Source organism: Gavialis gangeticus, unplaced genomic scaffold (assembly GCF_001723915.1).
Source record: "Gavialis gangeticus isolate Ggan-Ray unplaced genomic scaffold, GavGan_comp1, whole genome shotgun sequence".
Classification (NCBI taxonomy): domain Eukaryota; kingdom Metazoa; phylum Chordata; order Crocodylia; family Gavialidae; genus Gavialis; species Gavialis gangeticus.
Window position 1 is genome coordinate 4,716,826 of NW_017729034.1, and position 15,244 is coordinate 4,732,069.

The 15,244-nt window shown below is 43.0% G+C and overlaps 1 long non-coding RNA gene across 1 annotated transcript in view; it reads right to left on the bottom strand.

Moving 5' to 3' along the window:
• Positions 1-15,244, bottom strand: part of LOC109304598 — a 589,090-nt gene that overhangs the window by 270,425 nt on the left and 303,421 nt on the right. The window lies entirely within an intron of this gene.

Here is a 15,244-nt window from a genome sequence, read left to right on the forward strand (position 1 = left end):
GTGAGCTTCCACACTGCTGGTGACACCAAAATGCTTGTTATAGCACCTCCAGCTGGCAGAGACTGGAACTGAACTACCCAGGAACTCCCCAACTTCCATGGCTGCAGCATTAGAACTGATAGCACCTCCTACTGAAAGAAAAGGGAACTGCAGGAGCTGGGATGTAACATACAAGAGATGCTCAGACATTTCTCTCAGCAGGAGTCACTGGAAAGAAGTGTGGATGGAGAATGATATTCAGCTACAGCCTCTGTGACATTGTTATGACTTTGCCTCCCTTCCACTTGAGCTGACCAGGCTCCTCCAAAAACCCAGTGCAGTCGCAGTTACCACACCGCAGAATGTAGCCTCTCCAGTAGGACACAGACTGATTAAACTTTACTGCTCCCAGTAAGGTTAATGGGAATCAGGCAACCAAGTACTCAGACATCATTGTTGCCTTAATTGTACTCAAGTCAACAGGAAGAACAACTGCCACATTTTCCTCCCCCAAAAGCACCATTCCTGCCCCTTTACCTTTACATAGAGACAGCTCTGGACATCACAGCTGTACTCAGCACCAGGCAAAAGAGCTTACAAGAGGTAACAAGTGGGTTGGAAAAGAATCAGTGCCTTTGTAATCACAGTAGGAGCAATTACCTCCTTCTCCCTTGCACCCATCTTGCTGTTTTTAAGATGCACAATTCCCCACCACCACCCAGAAATATTTTGAAAAATCCTTTGCTTCCAGCTTCTCATCCTGAAGTTAATAACATTTTGCAGCTCTCCTTAAATAAAATCCAGCCCATGCTGGATCAATAAGAATGATGCCTATTTCCCTAATGGCAGCCGATTGCCATTTGCTATTCAAATCAGACTAGATAAATTACAGTACATGCCAAGGAACAGGCCAGTGAATTAAGACAGGCCTCCTGAGGACCAGCGATATTATTAATCTTTTAAGACACTATCATATTTCTTCTTGACAGTGTGCGTAGACTCACAGACATGCTGCACCCAGATTGAAATATCAGCTGCTGCAAAAAATCAATAGCGTTAGAAATGCAATCATTTTCAGTCTGCAGGGCCCCCAGTAAGCAACACTTGTGTTCGTCCTTCTTTCTGCATCCTAGCCCCAATTCATTTCTTTAATAGAATTAAAAAAACCCCCAAGATTCTGAATCTGAATATCGATGGACGTAGGGAAGGTTGCTGCTGTTGTCATCTTTCACCACAGAGGCCACGACTCAGATTCTTGATAAGGTTGTGGTTCTCAAAGGTGGGGTGAGATAATCTATGTTCACCTGCTCACCTACTATATCTTCCACCCACACTCCTAGCTGTCCCTCTCCCCCTCTCTCTCTCTGCAGGCATTACAAAGACAGACACTGCCAAAGCTCCTGCTATCCCCAGGAAAAATGAAAACAGGGACCTTGGACCTGAACTGACAAAGGGAGACTGTACAAGACAAGAAAGCCAAAGGCTTAAGGGATTTCTTTCCACACTGGCAACAGAGAGGGCCAATTCAAATGATTTTGATCTCTTTAGACCTCTGGATGTATTCAATAGAAGCTCTGACAGTCAAGTAAGCAGCCCCCTAGTTTCTCCACTACCTTTTATCGGGCATAAGAAAGGGAGCTTGTAACTGATAACAATCCAGGAACAAATTCCTCAAGATTCAGGAGAGAAGCAGGCAGGCTGTGCTGCTCAGGGAATGGGTAGCAAGGTATAGAGCATGCCTGACTCTCCTCTTCCTCCTTGTTACCACGTGATTATTCACCCCTGTGAAAAATGAATATGAAATGATTCCAGACACCTCTTTGCACTCGTGGAAGTTTTTCACACTCACTTCAAACAAGGACAAATGGCTACACTATGAGACAAAATAGTGGCAAAGGAGACCCAGAAGCTTCTTCTCAAAGGCTGCTGACTTGAATCCAACCCAGGCCAGAAGTGGGCAGAAGTGTTTAAAGGGTGTTCTAGTGGCTTGCATGAAATGAGTTCATGATCTCACCCCAGTTATATTCAGCATTTATCCCCTGCCAATCCTCCTCTACTCTTGGTATTATTGGAGAGGGTTAAGGGGAAGTAGAGAACTGTCCCCTTGCCCCTACAGATGTCAACAGGGTGCTCCTCAGCAAGTAAGTGTGGGGTTAGTTTGTGCTACTATTATTCCTATTCTCTCTACTTTGTAGCGACATGGAGGATTCAAGCCTCCAAGACTGTAAAACCAGTAGCTATCACCAGCCCGCAATCACATACAACAACATTAGGTGGAAGATTAGGGGCTGTGAATCAGCACCCAACTAATGGGAAAGTGATAATTTTAATCTGAGCTCACTTTTTCTGAACCTGAGTGCAGTGCCAGGAGGCACACTCAGGGCTGCACCACGGCACATATTCCACAAATTTGTGGGCCTATGCCTGTGAGGAGTAGGTGGCGCAGTGTGTCCCCACACACACTCAGGAGCGGTGTAGAAATACTTTGGGTAACAAGAGTGTTTCACAGCAACCGCAGAGGTTTCAAAACTTGTTTCTGATTTACATCAGCATGGAAATACCACCTTCCTAACACTTCCAAAAAATAGAATGGGATCAAAATGGTGATTTACAGACCAAAAACCTCACGTTTTTGTTCTCTCTCATTCATTAAAAGTGACCAGAGCATACTGGATGTCAGAAACGTTTCCATCAACACTCTGTCCAAACAGATACATCTCTGTCAGGTGTTTGAGCTCTGACAAAAGACCTAATTTTGATTAAATTACATTTTGTCAATAGCTTCCAAACCAGCTCTAATATTAATTTAATAAATGGATTGGGCAATCCCTAATGTTTTTATTTTTTTAAAATTGACCTCTCACAGCCATTCTTATTATTAGGGAAGACTTGAAATCCCTGAAGTATGACCTATGCACCTGATTCTCCATCAGTTCTATTAGCTCCACTGGCTTCAGTAGAGTGCTGCCTAACTTGTGCCAAAGTCACTTACCCTGTACTTTGGTCAACAAATTTCTTTCTATCTAACCTTCCAGAAGAGGTTAATAGAAACTCTTGGCTTAATCATTTCACATGATTCTTTATTTAAAAATGTGCTATCCCCCTAAGTTAAACATTAATCTTATTAATCCAGAGGAGGGGGATGTGGACACACACACGTGCGCACACACACACAAACCATTGTGATTACCTCCCACCTTATTCTGTAAACAGATGTCTCACTTGTTGAACATTAACTTGGAAAAGCCAAACCAAAGATGAGCTGGCCAGATACTCTCACTGTTCCTGATGCTGCCTTAGCGCAGTGATTTCAGACTCACAGTGGGCCTTCAGGCTAGATCCAGACCTCAAGGACTCCTCCCAAGACCAGCAGCTGCAACAGTAGTGGGTCCAGCTGGGGCTGCAGCAAGTCCAGCGATGGCAGTGAGGTTCTGTTTGTAGCAGGAGGTTTGGCAGCATTGGCTGGGCTAAGCAGTGGCATCACAGCCCTCACTCACACCCCTGATGCTGACAGCCATGTCTAGCCTGGCCCATGGCCCTGATTCTGCAGCAGGCCAAGTCTCTCTTTTCCACCTTCCTTTCCCCTCTCCAGCCTGGTAGTCCTGTCTCCAATTTCACTACAGCTAAAATGGCCTGGTCCAGCCTGCAGGCTGTATGTTTCGCACACCTGCCTTAGGGCCTCATCCAGCAACCCCTGCTCCCATGCAGTCCAGTTAAAGCCTGGCTAAAAGGTTGGGTCTTTATACTAAAGAGAGAGAGCAGGCTTGGAGCAAATGTGCATATGGAAAGAAGACTGGTCCAGCTGGCATTAGTGCCTGGGATCTGGTAGTCCTGCAAAGCACTCCTTACACTGCTGCTCCTCCCTTCTTCTGGTCCACAGGGTTTCCCATCTGTGTCTTTTCCTGTAACTGAAGAGCATCTCTACATCTCCTTGATTCTCTACAGTGCTCCCAATGTGTTATAGAATCTGTTTTTCTTCTGCTTTTCCTCATTCTCTACCATTCCCATAACTGCTTAGATATACGTAAAAATATACCTAACTAAAATGTATCCCAGGATATTTGGAGGCTTTCACCTCATGGTGAGCAGGAGTCATAGTTGTCTGGCTCACATGCAGTGACCACAGTGAAATGATTTGGGACCTGTAGCCTTCTTCCTAGTGAAGAAGTATCCATGACACATTATGAAGAGGTTGAAGTTGATGCTAACTGGTGACTGTAGGGGCAATCTCTGCAGAGATGTTACAAAGACTGAGGGCCTGATTCTAAGAGATGCGGAACACCCTCACCTCCTTTCCATCACACTGGGAGTGGAAGGCACTTAGTTCTTTGAAAGGAGCAGCAAGTCAATCACAGCATCCAGCATCAACTTCTCCCCTAGCACAAAGAAATGGCTCCTCCAATTCAGAGTTGAATCCCATTCATGGAGCAGTGAGGGAAAGCTTGTACTATGACTCTCCCTGATGTGTCTCTCATGGATAAGAAGGTGGTATCAAGCTTCAGAGTATCTATCAACAGATTCACGCATACATATACAATCCAACCCATCAATGAAATCTCAGCTGAAGCCGCAACTGGTTTAGTTACAGATTTTAATTGCAAGGAGATATAGCAGATGACTAGCTCTGCTTGAACCTGTAGGAGTCAATGAAGTAAAAGGGAAATGTACTAGAAAGAGCTCCAGTTTAACTGGCCTGAATATTTTATCCTGATTGTTTTCTATAGGCAAGTCTTCCCACACTTTACTTGTTACCCATCAGGTTGCTGTCCTTATCTACCACAATCTCTCCTTGTCTCTTGGTGTCATAAGCAACCAATGGCAAGAATGACAGACAAATGCAAACAAGGTTTTGGTAATTACAGCACTGCGGCTGGTGGTTGTTTGAACATTGTTTTATTCTTTTCAATCAAACAGGTCCTTGGACTTCACAGCCCTAGAGCTTCAGACAGGGGCGAAGCTGATTATATTATGACATTACAGTGCAGACTGGCAGATCAGACAAAGTGGATTTCACTCCATAATTAAACTGCAGTATCTTTCGTCAAAAGTCCAGGGCAGGATTAATCGAAAGGTAGCTCTTTATCATTGCGATTAGTGCTGGGATTTGAAGAGCGAGTCTACAGATTCCTGATTTGATAGCTAGTCCGAGGCACCAGCTGACGGGTGGCTTCACATCTGTCTAACTCGCAAAAAAAAAGCATCAGATCAAGATGAATTTGCAAGGTTATACCCTACCGCCCATTTTATTTTTAACTGAACAAAATGCAAATTGATTAAAGCATTCTAGCTTCTGCTACCTTGTTTGTTAGTAGGCAAACATCCATTTAAAAGCCTGTTAATACAAAATCCAGCCTTGCACGCCACACTGTATAGCACCTAGAGAACAGACTCATCACTTTATCTCTCACCTGCCCTGAAAAACAGGGGGTTTGAAAACTTCACTTGCCATTAGCAGGTAAAGCACTTTTCAAAGCAACTGCCTGAAGTTTCTACAGCATCTAAGATTCAAAGCAAAGAACAATTTTCCAGTCGGAAATTAGTGTAGCTCCTTTAAAGTCAACGGAGCTATGAAGATTTACAGCACATGAGGATCCTTCCCTAAAGTTTTAGCTTCTGTGGTTGTACTGTGTGCACAATCTTTGTAAGTCTTCAGAGGAACAGCCTCCAGTGCTTCTGCTTCTGCTCCTAGCTTTAACCAGATGCATCGGGCAGTAAAAGCTGACCGATATTCCCATTTATCATCTTCCAAGTAGCAGTGAAATTGATAAGAAGGCAGTCGATTTCACTCTGCTGCTAGCTGGAAAAGCAAAAGCGCTGGTGGACACTAGCTCTATCCAACGAGAAGATTACAGAAGGAGGCAGGGTGGGGTGAAGCGATGAAGACCTCCCCTTTTTCCCTGCTGAAGGCAGTCAGGATATTCTGCCCCTGGAGAAAACATACACAGAGAGAAACTATACACCTGCCTTTTTGCAACCAGAGAGGATTAGGAGCTGAGTTCAGGTTTATTAGATATCTACTAGCCAGGGACTGCTACATTAGATGGAGAATATTCAGGAGTGGTATCATAAATCCCAGCACACTTCTTTTCCACAGCAGCTAAACCAAAGGGGGAGCTTGGGCATTGTCCAGGATAGCAAAGCCTCATGGTTGCTTTTTTTATGGAAGCTTTGTTTAGAAGGTTTTATTCTCTGACAATGTTTTCCAAAGTTTTCCATTTGTGTGCAAGGGAGTAGGGTGGGAGATATTTGGAAAATAAGAAATAAAAGTTCAGTACCGAGAAAGAGCCTGGAGCATATAAGTAGGAGACGGAGGAAGACCAACAAGATAGAGAAGGAGTCAAGAACACAGAAGAGAAAAAAAAGGAAAGGGCAATACAGGAAAGGAGCACAGTTTTAGTTTAATAAAATGGTAGTAGGTCAATGTTTTGAATCTGAGACTGAAAGTATATTCTAGAGCAGGTTGGGAATTGTTTCAGCCAAAATAATTTTCCACTAGAAAATGTTCTCTTTGGGGCATCGAAAGTTTCTATGGGAAAGTGGTTTTGGTGGGGGAACTGACTTTTTGTTGGAAATACTGAAATGATGCCTTAAAACAGGAATAACCAACCTGTGGCACAAGTGCCACAGACAGTCTGTGGGTAGCACATGGCAAATCAAGGAGGGGGTAGCATCAGAGCAGCAGAAAGGGCAGGGAACAGAAAACAGAGCAGCAGGGCAGGGGGGACTGGAATTGAGGTAGCACTCAGTAAGGATGCAGGGCTAATTTGTGCCATGCCTGTCAACAAGTTTGTCCGTCACTGCCTTGATATTTCTCCTCCCAGAAAGTCCTTCTGGGATAGACAAATAAATCGACAATACTTCTTCAGGCAAGGTACCAGGGGCTGAGTGCCCCAACTCTCTACATCAGGAGCCCACAATGCTTCGGAGCCATCGGCCAGAACAACTCAGCTTGGCCAATGTTCCATTGCACTCGCTGCCGCTGCTTCTCCCTGCTCCCCAGCTGTGATCTGGGAGAAGCCTCCTGCCTCTGCAAGCCAAATCTGGCCCATGGGCCTGCATGTTGCCAACCCCATACTCTATACCATGTAGCACTTGCACATTCTCACTTGTTTCTGGCCATGGCTACCAGAAAAGCAGAAAGTTGCAGGTACTCAGCCCCAAGCTGAAGAGGAGATGGGGAGGCTGAGCTCTGGAACTCTGTCTGACATGCTCGAAGGCTTTCGCTTTCTACTCTGTCCTGAAAGTGACACTGCCAAGGGCCTTCTGTGTGAAGGCAGCTGTGGGGAAGAAAACTTCTGTTTCTGAATATATGAAAATTTTCTGGAAATCCTTTCCTACAAAAAAATAAAATAAAATAAAATAAAACCCTGCATTTTGACATGCCATCCCAATTAAGGATAAACGTGCAAGAAAGTTTTCCTGGGTAGGGATTTATCTTTTCTGGCCAAATCTAGTATTTTTATTTTGGCTAGGAAACTTGGTCTTTGGCTTAGCAAACGTTGGACAGAGAACCCACCAAATTCCTTAGTAAGGCATTCCAGTGGTTACCTTGACTTCCCAGATACTCTATTAGCAAAAATACCAATCAGATTCTTTATTTCCTTTTCTTTTTCAAACGGATCAATTTTACTGAGGGACGAATCCAGGCTACAAAATACAAATGTGAAATTTTGAATGTATGAATGTTCAGGGGTGCTTCAACATCAGGGTTTGAAGTGAGCCGTTATATAGATAAGTGTCACCTGCACTGTTTGGATCTGAATTCAGACACTGACCACCTTCTATTTTTGCATATGTTTTAATCTGGCCTACTAGTTCAGACGTACCTTTTGTTCAAATAATCGTTTCCATTATCTTAAGTTCTAGACACAAGGTCATCCATGTGAAATTGAGCATGTCTGTTTTAAACATGTAGGTTTAATTAACAAAATAAAATAGGGAAATATAGGGCAGAGGGTTTGTAATCAGTGGAACAAGCCACATTCTCTTATCTAAATCTCTCATTTCTGTCTCACTGCAACACAAGTCAGCCTTGAGACAGGGATTCAGTGCAGCTCCATTGTAAATAAGATAAGGGCTTCAAAATTACAGAAAGCTTTTTCAAACATCTGTTACTAGAATGCCTTCAAGCCTGTTGTTGAGAATGTTCCCAGTCTGTTAGCGAAGTATTTCTAAGAACACCTTTACTTTGCATTGATCACCTCAAGCAGCTGCCCATTTAACTGATAATAATGCAGTAACTGACTTAAATTAAGAGCATTTTCAGGCTGTAAAACTTTATATGTAAAGTTGTTGCAGGCTTTTTAGTTGATTTATTACTGGGATCAGCCTCCTAGCCAGAAATACTCAGTCTGGCAGCTTGCTTTTTCCTTTTCATGTTTTGAAATTATCCAAATACCAGCACTCCCCTGCTTACTGAGCAACAGGTTCATCTGCTGTTGCTGGTAATCTTTAGAGCTACTTAGCCAAGACACAGGGCAGGAAATCTTGGCCACACAGAACTCAGGGACAAAACTCCCAATGACTTCAGGAGAAGCTAGGATATCACCTCCCATTCTCAGGGGACTAGATTCAAGAGGCTACATCTATATTGCCTCTCTGCTCACTGCTGCGTAACTTGGCCATTAGGCAGAGTAGACCACTTACAGGAGGCCCTAGGCCATAACTCAACCCTACTCTTAAGCTCTCTAAAAACAAAGAATCTGAGAATGGCACTGGTGCATGTGCTCAGGATTCCTGCAACTGGCTAACTGGAAGTAAGTATTAGAGGCTGGGGCTCATTTCTCAGTGACAGTCCCAGGCTCAGCAGGGAGGCAATATATACATACTTTGAACCATCTAGACAATCGAAGCTTCTTCTGTTCAAGAGCAGAGAGCCTGTAGAGCTGGTGTGTACATGCTCCAACAGCTGAGCAGTGCTGAGCAGTTTCTTTCACTACCCCTGGGCTAGAGGGTGCTAGGCAGTGATCCTCTGAAAACATGGCACAATGCTGGGATGGAAGTTTAGCTCCTCAGCCTACAATAAATGAAAGTACGTTCTTGTTCCCATAAAATGACATGAGGAATCAGATGCAAAGAGGAAAAGCTAGAGGCCAAGAAATAGAAGGAAAACAAAGCCTGTGACCCAGTGGGAGTAAGAGAGCAAGGCAGTGAATGGGTGAGCTGGTGTGGGGCTTGCACTCGGTGAGGAAGGAGCTGTCCTTGCTCCCTGGGAGTGAGCGGTTTTTTGTCTCTGTTGTTTGGGGGTTGGCTCGATCCCAGTTTGTCATTTGTGGGGCCTGTGTGGGAGGAAGGTGTATTACGATTGTGACAGAGGCCCTGCTGCTGAAAGCCTGATTCCAGCCTGTGATCAGAGAGGAGCCTAATTAGGGGGTATGCTGACTCAGGCAAAGGGCTTTAAGAGTCAAGCAGCCTGTGATGCTTGGCAACTAATAAAAAGGGCAGGCAAGCCGAAAGATGTTTCCTAACTGTTAGAGCAATAAGCTTCAGAAGCAGCCTCCCCACTGGAGAGATGGGGGCAGAAACCTGACTGCTTTTAAGATGGAGCCTGATAAGCTTATGAAAGGGATTTTATGACATGAAGTCACATCGTGGTACTGGACTCGATGACTCAGAAGGTCCCTCCCAAACTGAGTGAAGAACAGCTGAGGACAAGAGCCTGGGTCAAGTAGTCATGTTTTTTTCATGCCGTCAGACCCAAGATAGGCTTTTCTGAACACATGGCCACGAAAACATTCTGGAGTGAGCCTGAAGAGTTCCTGATAGCACCGCTGACAGAACAGTGGCTTAAGCTCCTTAATGCTGCTATTCAGAGACAAAAGATTGAACCTCTAAAGCCTCTATGCCAACTATACCTGTTTCATGACAGCAACATTTCTGTTTAAGGGTCCCTCTACATGCTACTTTTAACTTCTCAAACTGGCCTCAGGATCTCCCTGCACTGGCAAAAAGAAAGACAATATTAGGATCTGAGCCTCAATCCCAAAATAATGCCTCCTGCCATGCATGAGTGGCATGACCAGAGGTGTGATCATTGAGACTGGGGATCGGGTCCCATGGTGCCTTTAAATGAACTTGTGTCAGGGACCTAAGAGACCTCATATTGCACATGACAAGGATGCCCACACAGACTACTGATAAAATGCCGGGTATTATCCCCACAGGACACGAGCCCCATGAAATGCAGCCACCTGTGGAGTGATGAGGCAGACCACAGACCATGTTGCACAAAGGTGGTTAGAGATGGGGGCTTTGGTTACATACCCTGGGCTAAATCTCCAGCAGACACCAAGACAAAGAAATACCACTGAGTTGAATTGAGAAAAGATTTTTGATTGGTGCATCAGTCACAATTCCCATGGCATCTTCCTAGTTTGGGTTACAAATTAATTTGTTATACCTCATAAGGCTTAGTCAGTTATGGATAATTCAGTTAAGTTTGGTTTTTTTTGGGGGGGGGGGGGGGGGGGGGGAGGGGAGGGGAGTGTGAATGGATGGATGGAATGGGAGGCAGACAAAACACACTTATAATTTAACATGATGTGAAATACACCCTTGTTCACAAGGCCATCCCACTGCCTAATATTCCCTCCCTGCTGTTCCTCACACTAGCTGTCTTCCAAGGGGTGACTTTGATCCCCAGGAGCGGAGAAGGCCACTGTTTCAGGATATCAGCTGAAAAATAACATCTGGCAAACTTCAGGAAACATAATTTATCTGTCTCAAAGGGATGAAGGACCGAGTCACTGCTGCTGAGATTTTAGTTTGCAGGCAGTCTAGGGATTTCAAACCTGGCCTTTAAACCACCCCTCACATCAAACTGGAATATGGTCTAAGGATAGATATGCGAAACCCAAGCACTGGGTGAGTCAAGCGTCCCCAGTAACAGACTGGCAATAACAACAACAACAACAATAATAAAACTTTTTATTTGCCTTCTGATCTCTGAGCCTTTGAGTTACACTATGGGTCATGCATTCGATGTCTTCTCCACAACCATGAGGATTAGATGATTTCTTGGAACTGCAGCTTCAGGGAAACATCAACTTTCTTGGCCAATTTCACCACTGGCAACACTGTAAAGTGTCAAGCAATGCACAAGCATTCTTCACTCCATCCACAGCCAAGCTGCCCACTTCCCCAGCATACACAAGCATTGAGGTTATAAACTAAAGGCTTGAAACTACATGGTCCTCTCCAGCTCGGGGATGTGCTGAGCGCTGATGTCACCAGGAATACCCTGTCCTGTGCTTTCCACCAGGTGCTCTATGGCTTGCAGGACTGGGCCTTAAAATGCCAAATCCTGACCCTAGGGACTCAGTGGCAAAACTCCCATTAACTTGTGATGGACCCAGACTTGGATGGATGTAATAGGACTGGTATTAATTTTACATTTCCAGAGGATTACTTTAAAATATAAGGCAGAAGGCAGGGAAGGGCAGAGTGGCATCTTAAAGACTAACTTCTTCAGAAAGGCATACATTTTTGTAGGTGCCATCCTACTTTGTCAGATGCTAAGGCTGTTGCCTACAAAAGCTTATGCCTTTCTGAATGAGGTAGTCTCTGAGGTGCCACCCTAACCCGTCTTCTGCCTGACTTCAGACTAATATGGCTAACCACCTCCTTCTGCTCTTGAAAACATAAGTGATCAAAGACACTTAGGAACGATGAGTTCCTTTTCCCTTCCATTAACCACTTGGAAGAAGAAAAAACACTAACATGCCTTTCAGAATGATTTTGCTTTCTGAAATTTAAATCACAGATGAATGCTTGGACAAGTCCATCTAAGAGAGGCAGAAAATACCCAAACATCTATGCCAAAAGTAACTGCATATGTTCCCCAGACTCGGAAGAAGCTGTCAGCATTTAGTTCTTAGCCCATATGTTAGTCAGATGAACTAAGTCAATCCATAAGTCTAACCAGGAAGATATCATGGGGGCTGTGACTGTGATGCACTGATTAAGAATATGTTTTTCTCAATTAAAGACATATCCATAATTACTTTCAGTTGAGTCACCAACACTTTCTGTAACGTATCCACCTTCAAACGATATTTAATATACTATACTCAGTGTGTCAAATGGGTTCAGTTAATAAAACTTTGTACTTTCCTGGTGCCTTTCAGCCCAGGACCCCAAAGTGCTATATAGGTCATTACTGAATTGAGCCTCCTAATAACCTATATTTCACAGACCAGGAAACAAAGGTACAAAAAACTAAAATGGCTTGCCTAAGGTCACACAGCAATTCCTGGAACAGCTGGAGATGGAATTCAGTGCTTTGGGGTCCCTGAAACATGCTTTCACCACCAGGCCATGCATCTAGTAGTAAAACACAAAAGTGTCTATGGTGTTCCAAAATTCAGTGGACACTGTGCAGGGTCATAAATTGCTACCCAAAGAAAGCAAACACTCTCACCTTTAAGGCACCCTGCCTTTATCAATCTAGTAACCACAGTACATGAAAAATATAAATTTCCAAAAAATTAAGATGCCACAGTGTGTGTTTTTCTAAATCAACACAAGATTTAATAGAATAACTTGGTACCTTATTTTATGGCCTCAACATTAGAGAGGATTTACAGTCTCCCTACCCTTTGTTGTGCTTGCAGGCAACAATATGACTGCCCAGCACACATGATTAACAAAATGAAGTGGGGGGGGAGTAAAGAAATTAAACTGTTTTTAAGAAGCATTTCTGTTCTCTCAAGCTCAGTCCTGAGTGAGACATCTTGAAACTAAATCCTTTAGCCTTGAACAGTGACAAAACAAATGTTTCTATTGAAGATATCTATAGAATGCTTTTTGGAAAAGGTTAAGACAGGATTTGCAGCGTTCAAAAGCTCTTCAGATTTCACCATCGAAGCAATCTCTCTCTTCATCTCTCCCTACATAGAATACACCAATCCTGTAGTACTTTACCAAGTTTTCAGTTGGTCCTTACACAGACAAAATATCTAATGAAGTCAATGAGAACTTTGCCTGAATAAGAATTGAGAACAGAATTTGTAAAGGACTTATGATTTTCAAGATAGGCATAAAAGTCTAGAAATGCATTAATGAATGCAATGTTTCATGCACTCCCAGAGCTGTCTCTAACAAGGGTTAATCTTTAAAAATGGGCTCAAGAGACCACGCTCAATTCACTTATTGATTAGAATTGTAATCAATCAGCAAGAAACCATGTGTTACCAATCCAAAAGGGAGGAGGCAGCAGTGGCTGAAGCAAGCTTAATGCACATTTTAACACAGTCTACATGGTCTATATTTATACCACACTTGTTTACAACATAGAGAATGTTCCACTGTATTACCTCAAATACTACACAATTTTCTCTTATCTTATCTTGCGTTCCTGAGTTAGAAAACTATAGAAACATCTATACATCTTCCCCTTATCTTATCCTGTACAGACTTTTCCCAACTAAGGATATAAATTCTGTTTTTGTTGTTGTTGTTTGGCACATCCTGCAATTAGTACAGGGGTCACGACAACTTGACTATGAGTAAATTTCCATAGAATTTAGCAGGAGTACAAAGCATTTCTGAAGAAGAGCTCATATTCATGCAACTAAGCCTAAGTACATGTAAGGCATTTGCATTTATACTGATAAATATATATGAATACTTCAGGAGATATAACACTTGTTAAAACAAGTGTATATAAAATGTATGGAAACATGTAATTATATAGCTTTGCCCAGCAAGCTATTTTTAACTCCCAACCACACAATATAGTCAGAACTGACCATGTAAGTAAAGGTCCTAGGTCCAGGTTCTCTGGACATGCAAATCTGTATATAATACTGCCTTCAGTAGAACCAAGTCAATTTACACTGACAGATCTAGATTTAGGTAGTTATCTGTGCTTGGATAACGATACACAGTTTTAATGGGAAGTAAAAAAAAAATCTCTCTAATGCATACTAAGAGGAGGCATTCTCATAAACTATCATATGATAGGAGCATAGTCAGTAAATCATGTGCCAGTTATGGTAATTCTGCATGTCAAGTTACATTTTTACACTTTCAGTGTCCAGACTGCTGGTGCCTGTGTATTTTTGAAGTTGTACCTTTCCACCTCCTCATTGATTTCAGAGTTGTTATTCTCGGTCCATAGCAATTACAAGAAAATCAAATTCCATCTGTTTCTGGCAAAACAAGAAAGTGGAATGAAGAAATTGACAGAAAATAATGCTTACTAAACTCCATTCTGCGCTATAGAGGCCTTGGCCTACGAAACTTACACTCAGGCAGTACATGCTAAATAAACTAGCTGCAACCAGTATGAAAGCCCTATGACCTACCAGTTGTGCCAATTAGTCACCAGCTGACTGGCCTGAAAAACCAAAGCAATTCTGGATATCTATAGACCACAAACTAGTTTCCATTAGGGTCTGACTCACCCAAACTGGTCATTAGGGAACACGATTTTCAACATGTAATTCCATGGATAAGAACTGTATAATGAGAATCTCTGCGTGTGTCCACATCTTTTCTATACTATACATGAGAATTATCGCTCAGCTGTATGCTTCCAGACTGAGAAAGTGAGACTCTCATGTGCATTTGGTGTCGTAACAAAACCATACCTGGAAACTTTAATTTGTTCAATAAAATAGCTGTGGATCCTGTTCTGCTCTTTGAACTAGCCATGGAAAATTATGGGGCAATCTTGCCATAAATACTGGATCTAAGAGATGATGTTTACCTTTGCAAGACTTATTCTGTACATGGAGGAAAAATGGACTAATAGTGCCTTCTGTCCTCACAAAAATCAGCCTAACTAACAAACTCTGGATACGCATGCTATCCTTTGTATAGGACTGGTATGGGCAATTATTTTGGCTGGAGGGCAGCTTAATGAGTTTTGGTGAGCTGTTGAGGGCTGCAATGGTAGCCCCACCCCTTGATAGGTGCCCCACCCCTTGGTTGCCACCTTGGGACCAGAAGTCCTGCCCCCTAATGCCCTGACTTTTGCCACCAGAAGTCCCTCCCCTTGTCCCCATAACTACTTGTGTGGGGGAAGGGGGGAAGTTGCCAGCTTGGAACCAGAAAAAAAATCATATTCTAAAAGTCAAACATATACTATAACATATTTTAATTTTATTTAAAAAAAAATGTTGTCCAGATTTATGTGTGTTTCCATAGTGTATGTAGAGGTGATTGTGTAATAGCTCAAAATAAAGTCTTACTCTTGTATATTGTGTGTGGGGGAGTGTGCTTGGGGGATGGATGTGTGTGTATGGTGGGGTGTGTATACAGG